This window comes from Rhyacophila brunnea, unplaced genomic scaffold (genome assembly GCF_057557595.1).
Source record: "Rhyacophila brunnea isolate RB1 unplaced genomic scaffold, BYU_Rbru_1.0 scaffold_3, whole genome shotgun sequence".
Classification (NCBI taxonomy): domain Eukaryota; kingdom Metazoa; phylum Arthropoda; class Insecta; order Trichoptera; family Rhyacophilidae; genus Rhyacophila; species Rhyacophila brunnea.
The window spans coordinates 28,603,161-28,619,030 of record NW_028232965.1 but is presented as its reverse complement, the minus strand read 5'-3'; the positions used below and the strand labels follow the sequence as shown (position 1 = coordinate 28,619,030).

At 33.3% G+C, this 15,870-nt stretch overlaps 1 long non-coding RNA gene across 2 annotated transcripts; it reads right to left on the bottom strand.

The window, feature by feature from the left end:
• Window positions 1-96: 96 nt before the first annotated feature.
• Window positions 97-15,209, bottom strand: LOC147068177 (uncharacterized). 2 transcript variants are annotated; one of them, XR_015071354.1, is made up of 3 exons: window positions 14,382-15,209; window positions 10,141-10,222; window positions 97-870 (listed from the first exon to the last, which is right to left on the bottom strand). It is a non-coding gene; the product is annotated as an uncharacterized LOC147068177 (long non-coding RNA). The 2 variants fall into 2 exon arrangements; XR_015071353.1 differs by lacking the exon at window positions 97-870 and adding an exon at window positions 6,203-7,546 and having other exon boundaries at window positions 14,382-15,031.
• Between the last annotated feature and the right edge of the window lie 661 nt (window positions 15,210-15,870).

Here is a 15,870-nt window from a genome sequence, read left to right as displayed (position 1 = left end):
TCACCGGCCTTCCGCGCGCTCTCTAGCGGAGATGGCAGGCCGTGATAACGTCTAGGCCAAAGCGGGGGTGGGAGACAGAAACGCACGGGGTATTTTGTCAAGGCTGGTATATTTTAAGTGGGTACAGGTTATTGTCGTGGCGGTGGGTTGGTCATGGCGATGCAGTCTTTTTGGCTGGCTGTCAGGAATGCTTTAGCTTGGTATCTTGCTTGGCGCCGACACGGTCCTTTTGGCTGGAGAATAGGGGATGCTGGCTTGGCTTCGCGTCCGAGGCGAGCAGAGATCCTGGTTGGTCGACGTCTGATACGAGAGAGAGCTTTTGCGGGCGATGCTGTTGGTTCGGCGTCACGGGAAAGAGAGAGCTTTTCGCGCGCGTCCCACTGTCAGATTGCCGGCATTAACGCGCTCTCTGTTTTACCGACGAATCGACTAGTGGCGGTGCGAGCGACCGTTTTTGACAGGCCGCGTCTGTGTTTGGCGGGATTCTGAAGAATTTGAATTTACGATTCTTTGAGGCGGGCTTCGCTCGGCAGAGGGTTGCGAGAACCGCGTAGAGTGGACGTAGGCTGTGGTATTTTGGGAAATATGATGGCCCTTTGAGGTGGTCTCCTGTGGGAGACCTTCATCTGGTATCAATTTGGTAAACATTCTCAACTGACATAATGTTCCCAATAATTATCAATCGGTTAAAATATTTGATTATGAATGAAGCGATTGATTGTGTTGATTTTTCTTTTCTGGTCTTCAGTTATTACGAAGACGTTGAAGTTTGACAAATCAGTGTACACAGCCGAATACGACTTTGATGCAGACAATTTCACAGCTCCAAATATTATACTAAAAGGATACTCGGAAGCAGTTGATTTTTCCCTAAAAGGAGGTAATATTTCATAGGAGTATTATTTGCATATTTGCACACAAAAAGTGTACTCAACGAAGTGCATGGCCAATTTCTAAAATTATATTTTGCATATTATTATGTAGTAATTACGCCAGACATTTTAAATGCCATTTTGAACATTTCAATCATTCAAACATTAATATTATAAACAGCAAAACCTAATTATTTGATGCAAGTGTCACTTTAGTTTTAATTTCTCCAGCAAAGGTACCACCTATTTCCTTTTATACGCTATTTCTTATATGAACGTCTGAAAATCAGCTGACTAAGGCACCAGCCGACTTACATAGATAAGTATCGTTATGCTAGGCCCCTAAAATTCAATGTTGACTTGATTTGATGTAGTATTTTACCACGTTTTTATTAGCTCGTATTCTTGTTTGTCGAGTACAAATTTTTTCTTGTTTGTCCAAGATTTGTATTGGACGATTGAAAATTTTGAACTAACTTCCCGACTAGCTTGACATTTGAAACTTTTAGAATATATCAGAACACGATTACAATGCATTCTTTTAATACTTTTAGCCATCTTTAAGCAGAATTGAATTCATTTTCAGTTAATGCTGTTTTGTATGGAAAGTTATTTCTGAAAAAATTCGACACACTATTATTGGTTGCTATTATTGGTTGCTAAGGGGGTCCTAGCAACTAAATTATTAATATATACGTGCGTTACTATGGAAATCAATATGAAATATCAAAATAACATTTCAGTATTCTACATTTATTCAGTATTTCTATCAAGTACAAATAAAAAGTATTTATTAATACATAGAATTGTCAAGTTTATATGATTCAACAGAAAATTTAAAAACGTACTTATATAAAAAGTTCTTTTTATCTTGTAATTATTTGTTTTTATTTCCAGAGCACAGCTCATCATTCCAGATCAAAAAGGATAAGGAGAACTTTACCTTAGAAATGAATGGAACCCTGTCTGAATCAATGCTCGAAGAAAGTTCTTATTTGGTTCTTACACTAGAAGCTGCAGCACTACAATATACAGAAGCAGCAACTGCAATAACTATAACACTTATAAAAGAAATTGGTTTGTTTTAAACTTTTTACTGTTACGGCAAAACCAGACACTTCAGCACAATTGATATTAAACATATCGCTTTTAGGTGAGACTTCACCCTGTCTGTCTTCCTGAAACCTGTCTCGCTTCCAGAGAGAATGTAACATCAATAATATTTCTAAAATGAACGCAGCTTTCCATTATAAACTCGAATAACTAATTAATAGACTGAGATCTGTCAATGATCAAATTGATATTGAACCACAAAAAATTATTTACTGTAACATCATTGCCAGACAGATTTAGCAGTTATTTCATGTATTATATTACCCGCACCAAGCGGTTAAAATGTAATTTGAAAAATGTATTTTAAAATGTGCCTTTTATATACTGGCTGACACGTCAGAAGAGCGCCGCATGTAGTGTGAGAGGATGAAAGCAGGAGTCGGGTAGAGAGATGTACATGAAAGAGCAAAAGGAATTTTTAATTCCAAAATGCTGTGTCGGCCAGAATATAAAATTGCACTGTACCTCTGTACAGCGAAACAGGATCAAGCTCCGAGAGTATTATGTAACTCACTGAACAATCTCAATTGGTAGAAAATAAATCTATGTAGGTACATTTCACAAAGCGGAAAATATTTGATCTAATATTATGAAAGACAGTCTGATTCTGTTTGTTTTTTTATCCTTAGTTGCTGGAAAGATATTGAAGTTTGAGAAACCAATCTATAATGCTACATACGACTATGATATCGGAGCATTTAATTCTCCAGATATTTTATTGAAAGATGGATACACAGAAGCTGTTGAATTTTTGCTAATTGGAGGTAAACTTTTCAGCATTTCATTTTTGTCTAAATAAGTAAATAAAAAGTTTTCTCATGTTACTGTATAATTGAAATAATGTTGTTTATAACCATTTATGCCATTTCGGCACTTTACAGAAGACAAAAAATAATCAACATAATCTGGAAGTGTTATTGACAAACTAATTACTGTCATGAAATGTGGGTGGTTTTAGGGATAACTCACTAACGAATATTTTGTTACGTGCTACATTGTTCCAGTGGACACTTTAATTTTAGGAGGACCATTTTTCTGTGACATAGGTAACTATTTTTTTGTCTTTTTTAGATCACCAATCGTTCTTCCAGTTCAAAAACGATAAAGGAAAGGTCACTTTAGAAGTTGAAGGAACATTACCTGAAACACTATTACAGGAAGGATCTTATATAATCCTGACACTTGAAGCCAAAGCACCACAATATCTTAGTACATCAACTGGCATAACTGTTGCGCTTAAGAAATACATAGGTTTGTTGCATTCATATTATGTAAATATTGTTGCAATCATAAACATGCATCCATCAACAGCGTTATCAACAAATTACAAGTAATTACTAATAACCAAATTAAGAACATTAATAATCTAGACATAACAATCGATAATAAAGTATACCTACTTATAGGAAAAATTTGTAACTAATTTTGCAGTCATAATTTTTGACGTTTCACATAATATTTTATTGGTATGAGACAGTGTGTAGTCAATGATGTTGTATAGCGCTATTATGCAGCTTACTTCTCGGTAGTCCAAAAAGACAATGTGTCAATTTTGTTAATGTTAATAAGTGGCAAAATTTCAAACATCCTTAAAGTTAACAGTACAACAGTTACTGTTCTTTAATAGTGCACAACCTGCATTCTACCTACCTTCCATGCCATTTATTGTGGCCCACCAACTTAATGAAATATGTGAAAGTTTTTTCTAGTATATCATAATAATTACCTGTGGGTCTATTCTATACTTATCGAACACTAAAGTAATAAATAGTATCAAACTTAGGGTAGGTTTGTATCAAAATATTAGCACTTATTGTAACAATTACACGAAGCTGGTTTTTATTGTTGCAATAAGTGCGATATTTTAACAGCAGCAAGATAGGTGCTGTTAAAATATAGCACTTATTGCAACAATAAAAACCAGCTTCGTGTAATTGTTACAATAAGTGCTAATATTTTGATACAAACCTACCCTAAGTTTGATAATATTTATCACTTTATCACTTTAGCGGTCGATAAGTATAGAATAGACCCACTGGACTAGGCTTTGAGTGAAACATGGTAAAATGATATCATCTGTTAATTATAGCTTTTAAAATTTAAGGTTAAATAAACAGTTCGAATAATAATAGATGACATAAAACATTACTGTCTGCAATGCTTCATGAACAATGCATCATGTTTTTACCTCAATGCTATACGGCCATCTCTTTCCAGTACGATAGGTCACTATGTATTGTAATACCGGCGAAATCTAATATGTCCAATTTACATATCACTGGTATTTACACCACTTTTGAAATACAATATATCCACTAAGGCAGCAATTTCCAAACTTTGAGACACGCCTCCTTGGGGAGCCGCAGACTATTACAAAGGGAGACGCGAACAGGATGATGAATTTGGATTGACTACTGTTGAAAAGTAAAAATTGATAGAATTATCATGTGATACTTCGTATAACAAAATATAATATAATATAAACAATAACAAAAATTTCGGAATTTTCACTATTTTTACTGGTTCAATTTTGGTTGAATCAACGTGAAGAATATAATATTTTTATATATTATAATGCAGAAACCCAAATATCGAGCCTGTTTAGTAGTAGCTACGAGTAGCACTCTCCTCAATGACACTTAGATAATATGATAAACTTTGTGCTGATAAACAAATACATCCATCGGATTATAAACCAATTAATTTAAATATGAATATATACTTATATAATAAAACCTGATTATTCTACTAAAATTTTTTTTTTATTTTTGTATTGATACATTGTTAACCATTTAAAAATGGGTCTTGAGATGTTCGGGGTTCCAGCGGCTAGCTCAGGTGTCCATCGAACCCCGGATTCACAAAAAAGAACGATATATTTATGTTGAGGAAAAATTAAATGAAACCATGTCTGTCTCGTGCGTAACTTGGTATTATCTTATATTTTAAATTTTCTTTACAGGTTTATATATTTTGTTTTTACAATAAGTTTCGCAGGTCCGTACATGTTGGAAAAGGGACGCTTACTAACTTTCTTTTTTTCTTTTTAAATTTCCCGTACCCACGCCGACTAGTAAAAAGGACTCGTGATTGGCCAAATCTGATCGCATGATCTTTGATTCGGCGAATCACGAGCCTGACCCTGGCGCCGGCGCGCGAGGATTTCACCGTTGCGCAATGTGCGGCAAAATTTATTATATTTGAATACTTATATTTAGTCTTAAAATTATCTCTTTCATCCATCATCATTTACACTTTATAAATTAAATTAAATTTATCTTAATTACACCTCCGCCCAATATGTGATTTTCACACACCGGACGAAGGCCTTTACTTATGAATAAAAAATACTTACGTGGTTGAGCAAGGAATCAGGTTAGATGTTATATGAAGCCGTTTCTAGAGGTCAGGGTTACGTTTTGACTTATAGCTACTAAATGATTATTTTACACCGGGAGAAGCCCGCCTGTAACAGGGGTGTATCAGTCTGTATTATTTTTTTAAATAAAGGGATGTGGGAGGTGCCAAAATTTGATTTTTTTTAAAGGGAGGCGTAGCAACATAAAGTTTGGAGATCACTGCACTAAGGATTGAGGAGAATTTATATTCATCCTTTATTTTCAGAAAACAAGGCAGCAATAACATTTGAGGAACCTGTGTATGAAATCAGCTACTTTTATGAGAATAATACCTTGAATTCACCAATGATAGCATTGAAGGACGGATACAGTAATGACATTAACTTCAAACTAGAAGGAGGTAATATTTGTCATATTCACCCAAGGTCCATACACTATTAACCACTAGTCACAGTCCTTACCGTTTCACTACCACACATCTTTACTGAACTTTATCAATTTATCCCGGGGATTCAAGTATAACTTTTTGGTGCCACCGAATACTGATACGGAAGTGTTTGTCCACCAATTTTTACTCCTGCCCATTGCCATTTCAGCTGTTCAGTGACATCTATCACATTCCATACTTATTTCTTTCATTACCCTTTTCCTTTTTTTGTGTTTTAGCTTTTGAACTCTATTCTATAGCATGTGAGAGCATTTGTAATACACTGATGGAACACTTTGCACATTAAACAGAATGAAGGATTGTTTTAAATAAAAATGTATCTGGATCTTCTTTGAGATACGAGGGTGGGTCAATAATTCCTTAGAAAAAAGCATTAAAACAGTTTTTATTTTTGTATTTTTTTTTTATTTCTCAACATAATCTCCTTGGAGCTCAATACACTTGGTTAGACGTTTCTCAATTTTTTTTAAACCGTCAGAAAAATAAGTTTTCGGAAGGTCCTCAAAATAAGCATTTGTCCGATCGATGACTTCTTCATTTGAAAAAAAACGTTGTCCACTTAGCCATTTTTTTAAGTTTGGGAAAAGGAAAAAGTCACTGGGGGCTAAATCTGGCGAATACGGTGGGTGGTCGACCAATTCGAACTTCAATTCTTCAATTTTAGCCATTGATCGTAAACATGTGTGAACACGGGCATTGTCCTGATGAAAGAGGATTTTTTTCCTGTTTAAATGAGGCCGTTTTTCTTCAATTTTGTTTTTTAGCTGGTCCAATAAAGATTGCTTTGCTTTGACTGTTCTTTCGTCTCGGGAGTATAGTGGTGTATCCATGTTTCATCTACAGTCACAAAGCGACGAAAAAATTCATCCGGATTGCGTTGCATGAGCGACAACAGGGCTTTAGAGGCCACCACCCTATTGCGTTTATTGTCGACTGTGAGCAAACGCGGCACCCATCTTGCAGAAATATTTTTCATGCCCAATTTGTCATGTAAAATAGAAATGACGCTACCTTTTGAGATCCCTGTAACCTCAATTATCTCACTCAACTTTAATCTTCGGTCACTTAACACCATATCGTGGATTTTATTGATCATTTCTGGTGTAGTCACCTCTACAGGACGTCCTGAGCGTGGTTCATCCTTTGTTGATGTACGACCACGTTTAAATTCATTTAACCAGTTATAAATAGTTGCAAGTGAAGGAGCAGATATGCCGTGAACTAAATCCAACTCATTTTTTATTTCCTTTGCTGTTAACCCTTTTATATTAAAATGTTTAATAACAGCTCTAAACTCAATTTTCTCCATTTTCCATTTTTCCATTTTCCACAAGCAAATTTTTTTTTTAAACGTACGAGAAACACACAACAACTCGACCAATCTGATTGAAACTTCGCAGCATACTGAATCGGTAGTGCCGCTGCATGAAAACAAACCGCTTACAGTACTAGTCGCGCCACCTGTCGGCTTTTCTAAGGACTTATTGACCCACCCTCGTAGATAGATGGATGATGTTGACCAGGTTCTACTTTGGTGCCATTGTGGATCTATTTTGTATTAGTAAATCTGTACCATCATAACCTTTATGTTCAAACTATCGAATTTAATATAATCACCATAATGAATGCTTTAACCCTTTATTTGATATTATGTTTGTTTTTTATTGTTTTCAGAAAAAAGCAATTTATTTACTTTCGTCATTTCAAATGAGAAAATTAAAATTGATGTTGTTGACCCTCTTGATGAATCATTACTGGAAGAAAGAAAATATTTGTTACTTACATTAAACGCACACGGTCCTGCTAACAAAACTGGTATCACGATAATTACAGTGGATTTAGTGAGTGATATGGGTATGTACAAGGAAAACTTTAATAAATGTACCTATTTAAGATACATAATTTAAAAACACACCTACTAGTTAAAGACTTGAAATAAATGGCACCGGGATTTGAACCCGCATTCATCAGATTTCGGCCAATGCACTTTACTAACTGAATCATCTGCATTTTACCTAATAATGATGTATTTTACTAGTAGTTACACAACTGAAGAGCTTCTGAAATTGAGATAATATTAATTAGCATGCAAAATATGTATATTCAATAAAGAATTTTTCGTCTCGTGAATAAAATTATTCATTGAATAAAAAAAAATACTTCATTAAACGTATTTAAATCGAATTGGTGAAAGGTTGTTATTTTTCCATGGGAATCGGATTTACCAACCCAGGTTTCGCTTTTCGTCAACTTCAGATTCTATGTTTATGGTAAATAACATACAACTAACAAAGATTAGAGTTCCTTACTGTTTATATACTAAATTAATATGTTAAAAGATCGTAAAAATTACATTATTCACAAGCAAAGGAATTTCCCAGTCATAAGTATTCAAAGAAAAATTACATTCAGCAGTAATAAGAATACATTTAATTAAAATAATTGCTACAAATTGGAATAGGACTATAGGTGATACAACTTTAAACAAACTTTATAAAGACCAGTAAAGTAATAAGTTTAAAATATATAATAGGTTGATTGGAAAGAAAGTCAACAGAAAGTCTATATTTAAAAAAAAAAAAAAAAGGAAAAGCTTTTTGATATCAAATGTGTCAATTCACGTCTAATAAATGTATCATTTATAATGATTTTATAATACTAGGTGACAACTCAAAATATGAAGAATTTGTACAACATATTCAGTTTCTCACTAATATTGTATTTATTTCAGATATCAATCCAAACATACAGTTTGATTCGTCCATATATATCGTCAATACAACAACATTATACAAAGGACATATTTTAAAAGTAAAAGCAACATCCGACCCTGTAAAAAAAATATTTTACTATTTAGACAACATTGATGGTGAATATTACTTACATATTATTATACTTTTCCAATCTTTGATTATATTGTATAAAATTACAATTTCATTTTATCTTCACACATATAAAATGATAATAAGTAAATTATTCTGCTTCGTCGAAGCTGTATACAAAAAAAATATCCCCGGCGCATGGACACATCATTTTATGAACCGAGTTGAAAAAAAAAACAAGTAAAATGGGATCAATATGTACCGTAAGTACGTGAATGGTTAATAAGCTGGTTATGTTAATTTCAGCTCCCCTGAAAGGAAGAATATACGTTAATGACCAAACTGGTGATATAAGTGTTTTATCATATATCGAGGCAGGAAACTATGAATTTACAGTTATTGCAACAACCCAATTATCAAAGGCGAATGACTCAACAATTGTGAGTACAAATCATCATCATCAAATCTTATATTTATATGTTTTCAATGAATAAAAGTCATATATAAGTTAAACTTAAGTCAGTAGTTTTCAAACTTTCCCATCTCGCCTTCTTTCCATCTAGACTTTATCTATACAAACACCAATTAGTGGGATGGATTAATCCTGCTGTTCCCAATGTAGTTTTCAAATCTTGGATTCAAGATCGACACTGCTACCCAGTGACATATCTAAGCAAAGTGAAGTGCTTAAGTAGACTTAAAATGACACCCCAAATTTTGCTATCTTAAACAATTACATGCAAAGATTTTTTTAAATTATAATATATGTACATACACAAATTATTAATGGCGCAGGTGAAAATTTTCTCAACTCCGCAGTATCTATTCTCAAAAGTTGTATTATTCACATCCGTTCCTTCATTTTTTACCCCCAAGAAATACATGACCTCCTAACCACACGGGATGACACTACAGCTCCCCCTCTCATCTCTCTCATATCTTGAATACATGTGAACTTCTCCAAATTATCTTCCTTAAAGTATTTTTGAAACCAGTCGCAAAAGTGAAAAATAAAAACAATTTTATAATTTTATATCGTGAGGAAGTATTGAATATCACAGACTGGTGCAATACCGGATTCTATCATTGTGATCATTATCAACATAATATTGTATTAAGATTGTCTAAAATTTTTTTTTTTAAATAACTTGCGAGTATTGATCGGCGTACAGTTTAAATTTCACTGATCTAGGTGCATTTTTTAAATTAGTAAAGACTAAAATATGAAAATACTGCTTGTATCTCAAATAAAGTTGTGGATTCAGGCACAGGTATTACTAAACATACTATAATCATAGTATTGTACTATAATTCACACAGTCGCACGAATGCTGCTGTCAGTTTGAAACCAAACAAAACTTAACTGGTAAAATAGCATAAAAGTTATGGGGAGAAGTGGAAAGATTACTGCGATACCACGATATAATACATACAATCTTAATTGTTTACTTTCCTCTGCTTTGTCCTTGAGAAGTACATTGTCACTTTACAATTTATTTAGTATTTTGAGATATTAGTGTTCTCACCTCAAATTATAGATGTCGGTCCTTCAAATCAAATGTACGTAGCCTGCTGGCCTGTTAAATATTATTTCTGACGTTTCGTACTCTGAAATAATAAATTATGACATTTTTTAATGATTTTGCAGTTGAGTGTTACGTTGGTTTACTTTGACACAAAGCCAGATTAGACACTACTTAAGTCATATTTAAAATATATTATAACTATATATTTGAGACAAGAAAATAATGTTATCTTCATAAAACTATTTATGTAGGTACTATATTTTATTTTCTAGGTACAACTTGGAGTTAGATATATTTCATCTGTTGAAGAAATTAAACAACCGCTCTATCCATTGTTTATAACTGAGATAGAAGAAGAAAAACTGTATGATAAAATTTATATTGGAAATGAAATACTCGAAAGCAACTGTACATATGTAATAAAAGATACATCGCCAGACAATCAAACATGGTTCTCGATAAATTCTACCACTGGAATATTACAAACTATTGCAAAGGTTGACAGAGAAGATCCATTAATAGCTTTCATGCATCTGTCGCAGGTTCAGCTTGAAATAAACGTTGAATGTGAGAATAGCACAGCTTTCCTCACAACAGAACAAGTCTGTATGTCAAACAGAATAAATTCCTTTGAGAACATAAAACCTGGTGAAAGAAACTGGATATTTACAAACAATATTCCTTTCTCACCTTTTATTGGACAAGTGTCTATTGTTATAAACGATATCAATGACAATTCGCCTATTTTTGAAAATAATAAATTACTCGTAGGATATCCTTCTAAAGAATTAGCATTTCTACTGCGTCCACCATCTCTGACAACAGTCAACGTAAGTATTACCTACACTCTTTATAATGTATAAAAAGATACAATGTAATTAAATAATTCTTCATCCAATACTGAATATACTCAAGATTTGAGAATATTATGATTTTTATTATTGAAAATACTTACATAATTTTGAAAAACCTCAGAAATAGAAATAGAAAAGAATCTAGTGTTCCAACATTTTTGATAAAGATACAATGTAATTCTTTTAGGCAACTGATAAAGACATTGGTGTGAATGCTAAAATACAGTATTCCACAAAATCTGAAAGCTTCGTGGCACACCCGGACACTGGAGTTATTTATCCTAAAGAAAATGCTTTGGAAGGAATGGATAAACTTTACACATTCAATGTAACGGCGTCTGATGGAATATGGATGACGGATGTAGAGATAACGGTACATCAATAGAATAATTAAAATAAATTATTGTGATTAATTAATATGTGGCCCCTTACTAGGATCTGAAAGTGAGCACAACTTGAAGACCTACAAGCTCCTCCAAGAAAAATGTATCTCCTCATTTGTTAAACTTGGTAGACTCCGATGGGTGGGCCGTGTAGTGTGAATGGACAATATCCAAGGCCTGAGGAGCATCCTGGATAATAGGCCTGACAGTCACAAGTTTACTGACAGGCCCAAACTTTGGTTGTTGGATGATGTCATCAAGGATCCAACATCGGCCAGTACACACACCAAGAAGATAATGACCCAGAGTAGATATGGAGGAAGTAAGGACCCGCCGTGGGTTGTTAAGCCACTGAGGATGATGATGATGCAAAGATGAGATTTTTATTAATTTTTTTTAATTAGTTGGGACTATTGTTTATTATTAAGGAATACCTCAATAAAAAATTACTTGTTATAAATAATTACAGTGTACATAACAACACCTACAAAACCAAAACTCAATCTGACTGAAAAATGTGAAGTAGTACCAATATTGAAAAAAATCCGTGTGTGTACTTATGTACGCGCGTTAGAGGTTATACTTCTTTGGCGTAACAAAATAAAATAATCGCACACCTCGTTAGTCAAAATTCACATCAACCAAAAATATTCAAACAGTTAGAAAATAGTTTTCACATAAACTAAATATGTAATACCAAACAAAAGTAACGTACCTATCACACTTTAAAATATTAAACTTAGTTTTGACAGCTAATCACATATAAAAAGGTGTAGGTACAATTCACAATGAAAAAGAATATTTTTCACCAAGCAAAATAATCCATACTCCTTATTCTATGGTCACTATGGTCGGCTATGATCACATCATTGCGCGAGACGTCATGTTTCTGTCAAATAATAAAGTATGATATAAGATAGAATTGACGTTTTAATAGCCCCATATCAATAAAAACTAGAATAAAGGAGGGCCGCTTATTGGAGTGCCGCTGGTTTATTTCTAGACACTTTAACTTATATCAATAAATAAATTATTTCTCGTCTCGTTTATATTATTTTGGCCAACAATAATAAATTCGTTTCCTAGGCAACAGAACAATTCTTCATACATATAATAATAAATACGCTGCCTAGGCAATGGAATAAACTATAAAATTATACTGTATAATCGTCACGATTGCATTATCATACTGTGGCGTAAAGGCAGTGAGTTCGGCTGATAACCGAACAATCGTGGTTCGAATCCAATCGAGCGCGATTTTTTTCGTGTGAAAAAATTAATTATGTGTTACATGTCACACGCCAAAAATACACTCTGATCTGATTTTACAAACGCGCCTAAAGAAGTATAACTTCAAAAATATGACCAACTGATCACTAATTTTGCAGGTTAAATTTATGGATATAGAGCATATAGCAGTATTGACAATCAAAGATGCCTTAGTTGAAAATTGTCCTGAAATTATCGAAGCAATTTCAAATGCAACAACCTTTTCAACGCAAATGCTCTTCGCTGCAGTCCTACCAATTGAAAAATATGCTAGCAACAACACAAAAACATTGAGAATGAAAAGATTCGCTGATGATTTTGATAAAGATATTGATTCTTCACTTGTGATATTTGTTTACATGTTCGATAATAAAGGTGAACTACTCATCGCCAAAGATTATTCAAGGTAAATGAAAATTGACTTTTTAACACTTTTTTCAGTTAAACTTGGAATCGGCTGCATGTGTTACGCCGATTGTGCGAAATTGAATATTACATGAAATGGGCAAAATTTTGCCTAAATCATGAAAAATGCAAGCCCGTTACCTTATTCATGAATTAGACAAAATATCTGGAGAGTGCGTGAATTCGGCAGTAATTTTTCTGTCTAGTTCATGTCTTGGACAAATTAGATAGTAGCGCTACGGTGGTATTTTTTGCAACTAAACTAAATGTATCAAAATGCTCGTGCATTGGTCAAAATGTACATATATTATCTATGGTCAAAATAGATGATCGCGCTCCGGTGGTATTTTTTGCAACTAATCAAACTAAACAAATGTCATTGATTATAATATAAAAATATACCAATCAATATGTAACTGCAATGACTTTCATATCTATTTACTATGCGCAAAGAAATCTAGAACTATAATATGATAACGGAAGAATTTTATTGAAAAGTATTTTCGTGATTTGATTCGTGCTTGGTCGATATAATGTTTGTGATAGTTTGTTGACACTTGATAGCTAACCTCAAAATGGACATTCAGTTGAATACTTTAATTCAGAATTACAAAACCAAACCTAACCTAACCTAACCTAACCTAACCTAATAATAATAATATTATATTATGTCCAATTATAACTAATAAAACCATCCGTATTAAATTTACTTTTTCTTCTGTCATGTTGACAGTTCAAGAATTCCATACCCTGGCGAATTCATGTACCCAGCAGAAAATTTACCTAATTCATGAATAAGGCAACAGGCTTGACTGTTACATGAATTAGCCAAAATTTTGGCCATTTCATGTAATAGTCAATTTCGCACATTCGGTGTAACACATGCATACATTGTGATTTATTTAAATATATTCTTGAGTCTAACTACAATACAACTTTTTTACATTTTAGTATTATAGAAAACAACAATAATTTGAAATGGACCATTGGCGCAACTGATTTAGCCCACACTACATTTGCTAACGAAAAACTAAACCAAACTAGTGATAATGTTGGATTAATCGTAGCAGTGTCTATATTAGCAGTGATATTATTCCTCCTACTTGTTGGTTTTGGTGTTTGGTACTTCCTCGTTTTGTAAGTATTGTATATACTATTCTTTATCACAATCACTGCTGACCTTTTAATTACCTTTTAATTACCACATTTAAATAACACGTTAATTATATCTAATGGTCAAGTACTCCAAACGCGCCAGTCGCGGCGTTAGCACTAAATGCGTTAAGAAACGAAAGTGTAATAAATCTGAAAAAAGTAATTTTGCACAAACCTTTGAACAGAGGTAGGACGCTTGACCTTTATCACAAGTTTGAATCCTGCGGCTGGGATAAATTCACAAGATATCAATTAATATATTGTGCACTTGAATTCAGTCCACGAACTCAATGCGTTGAATGAATGGCAAACACCCAATCCTCGTATATGAAACTATGGAGGTACATCTTCTCAGTCTTGAAGTTAATATGGCAATTTATCTTTAAAATAAATAATATCATAGTCAAACATCTAAAAATAGAGATACTGTTTGTTATATGAAAAAGAGACGGTACCTCATTAAAAAGAATTGTGATTATTATTTAAGATATTATTAAGGTCCTTATAAACGTCAGTTCTGTTGTCCGTTCAGTCGAGGTTTCTATTTTGGTCCGTTCAGTTTTAAAACGACAGTGTATGTAGACGATCAGTTGTCCGTTCAGTCGAGGTTTCAGTTGCCAGGTCAGTTCGGAATCGGCGGTGTATGTTTACATATTTTTTATCCACTAAAAATGAATATTGTTTTTATAATTACTTTCTAAACTCTTATTTTCTTGGTTGGTGTAATGCAGTACCTATATGTAAAGATATTATAATATTTCAATCAAAATTAGAAAAGTAGTATTAAGAATACGGCAACATACTATTTTACACATTAATTTAAATGGCAACTCTAAAAACGGATACAATAACTGACAGAAAATCCATCCAGTCTCGTCTCCGTTTTGGTTTCAGTCGGCTGCTTCAGTTTTGCATTTACACGTCAGTTTAACCAACAGTTCGACGGAAACAAAGACTGATTGAATAGCAATACTGATCATTTGAAAACACCTTTTAATACGTTTTACCAGATTAACTAGATAAACTGTTTAACTTTTATATAATTAGTGTTCCCTGTTACATAGCTGAAAGATGAAATCATTTTTAATTCAAACTAACATTACCGAGCACTCTTTTTAACAGCCAAAAACGATACCAGAGATTTAAAAATTCAAGTGACAGCTCCAGTGCTCTTTACCCTTCAGAAATTGATGGAAAAAAGGAAACCAAGAGTGAATCAGAGATTCAAGCGCCTGTCTTCATTCCACAAGAGGTCGCCCGCTCAAACTTTTCTGCTTATGACAACAACGCACATAATTCGAGTGAAAGTAAAGCAAAACCAGAATCAGACATCGAAGAAGACGAATTCGGAGAAAGAAAGTCAAATGGTAGAAAAAAATCGGTGGTCACTTTTAATGAAAAAGTTCAACAAATAAACATTGATCAGTATGAAAATGAAAGATTATAAAAAAATGTATATATATAAGTACCTATATAGCTTCACGCATGTAAGTATATTAAATTATGAAACATTCTCATTGATTTGGAAACGTGCTCACTTCCCTAATAAAAATAATATCGCTCATTGAAAGACAAATAGAAGTAACATAGACATAGGTATTTAATTTCCACAACAATTATTTTATTAATTATTGGCATAACAGCTTAACGCCCTTAACCCTTGC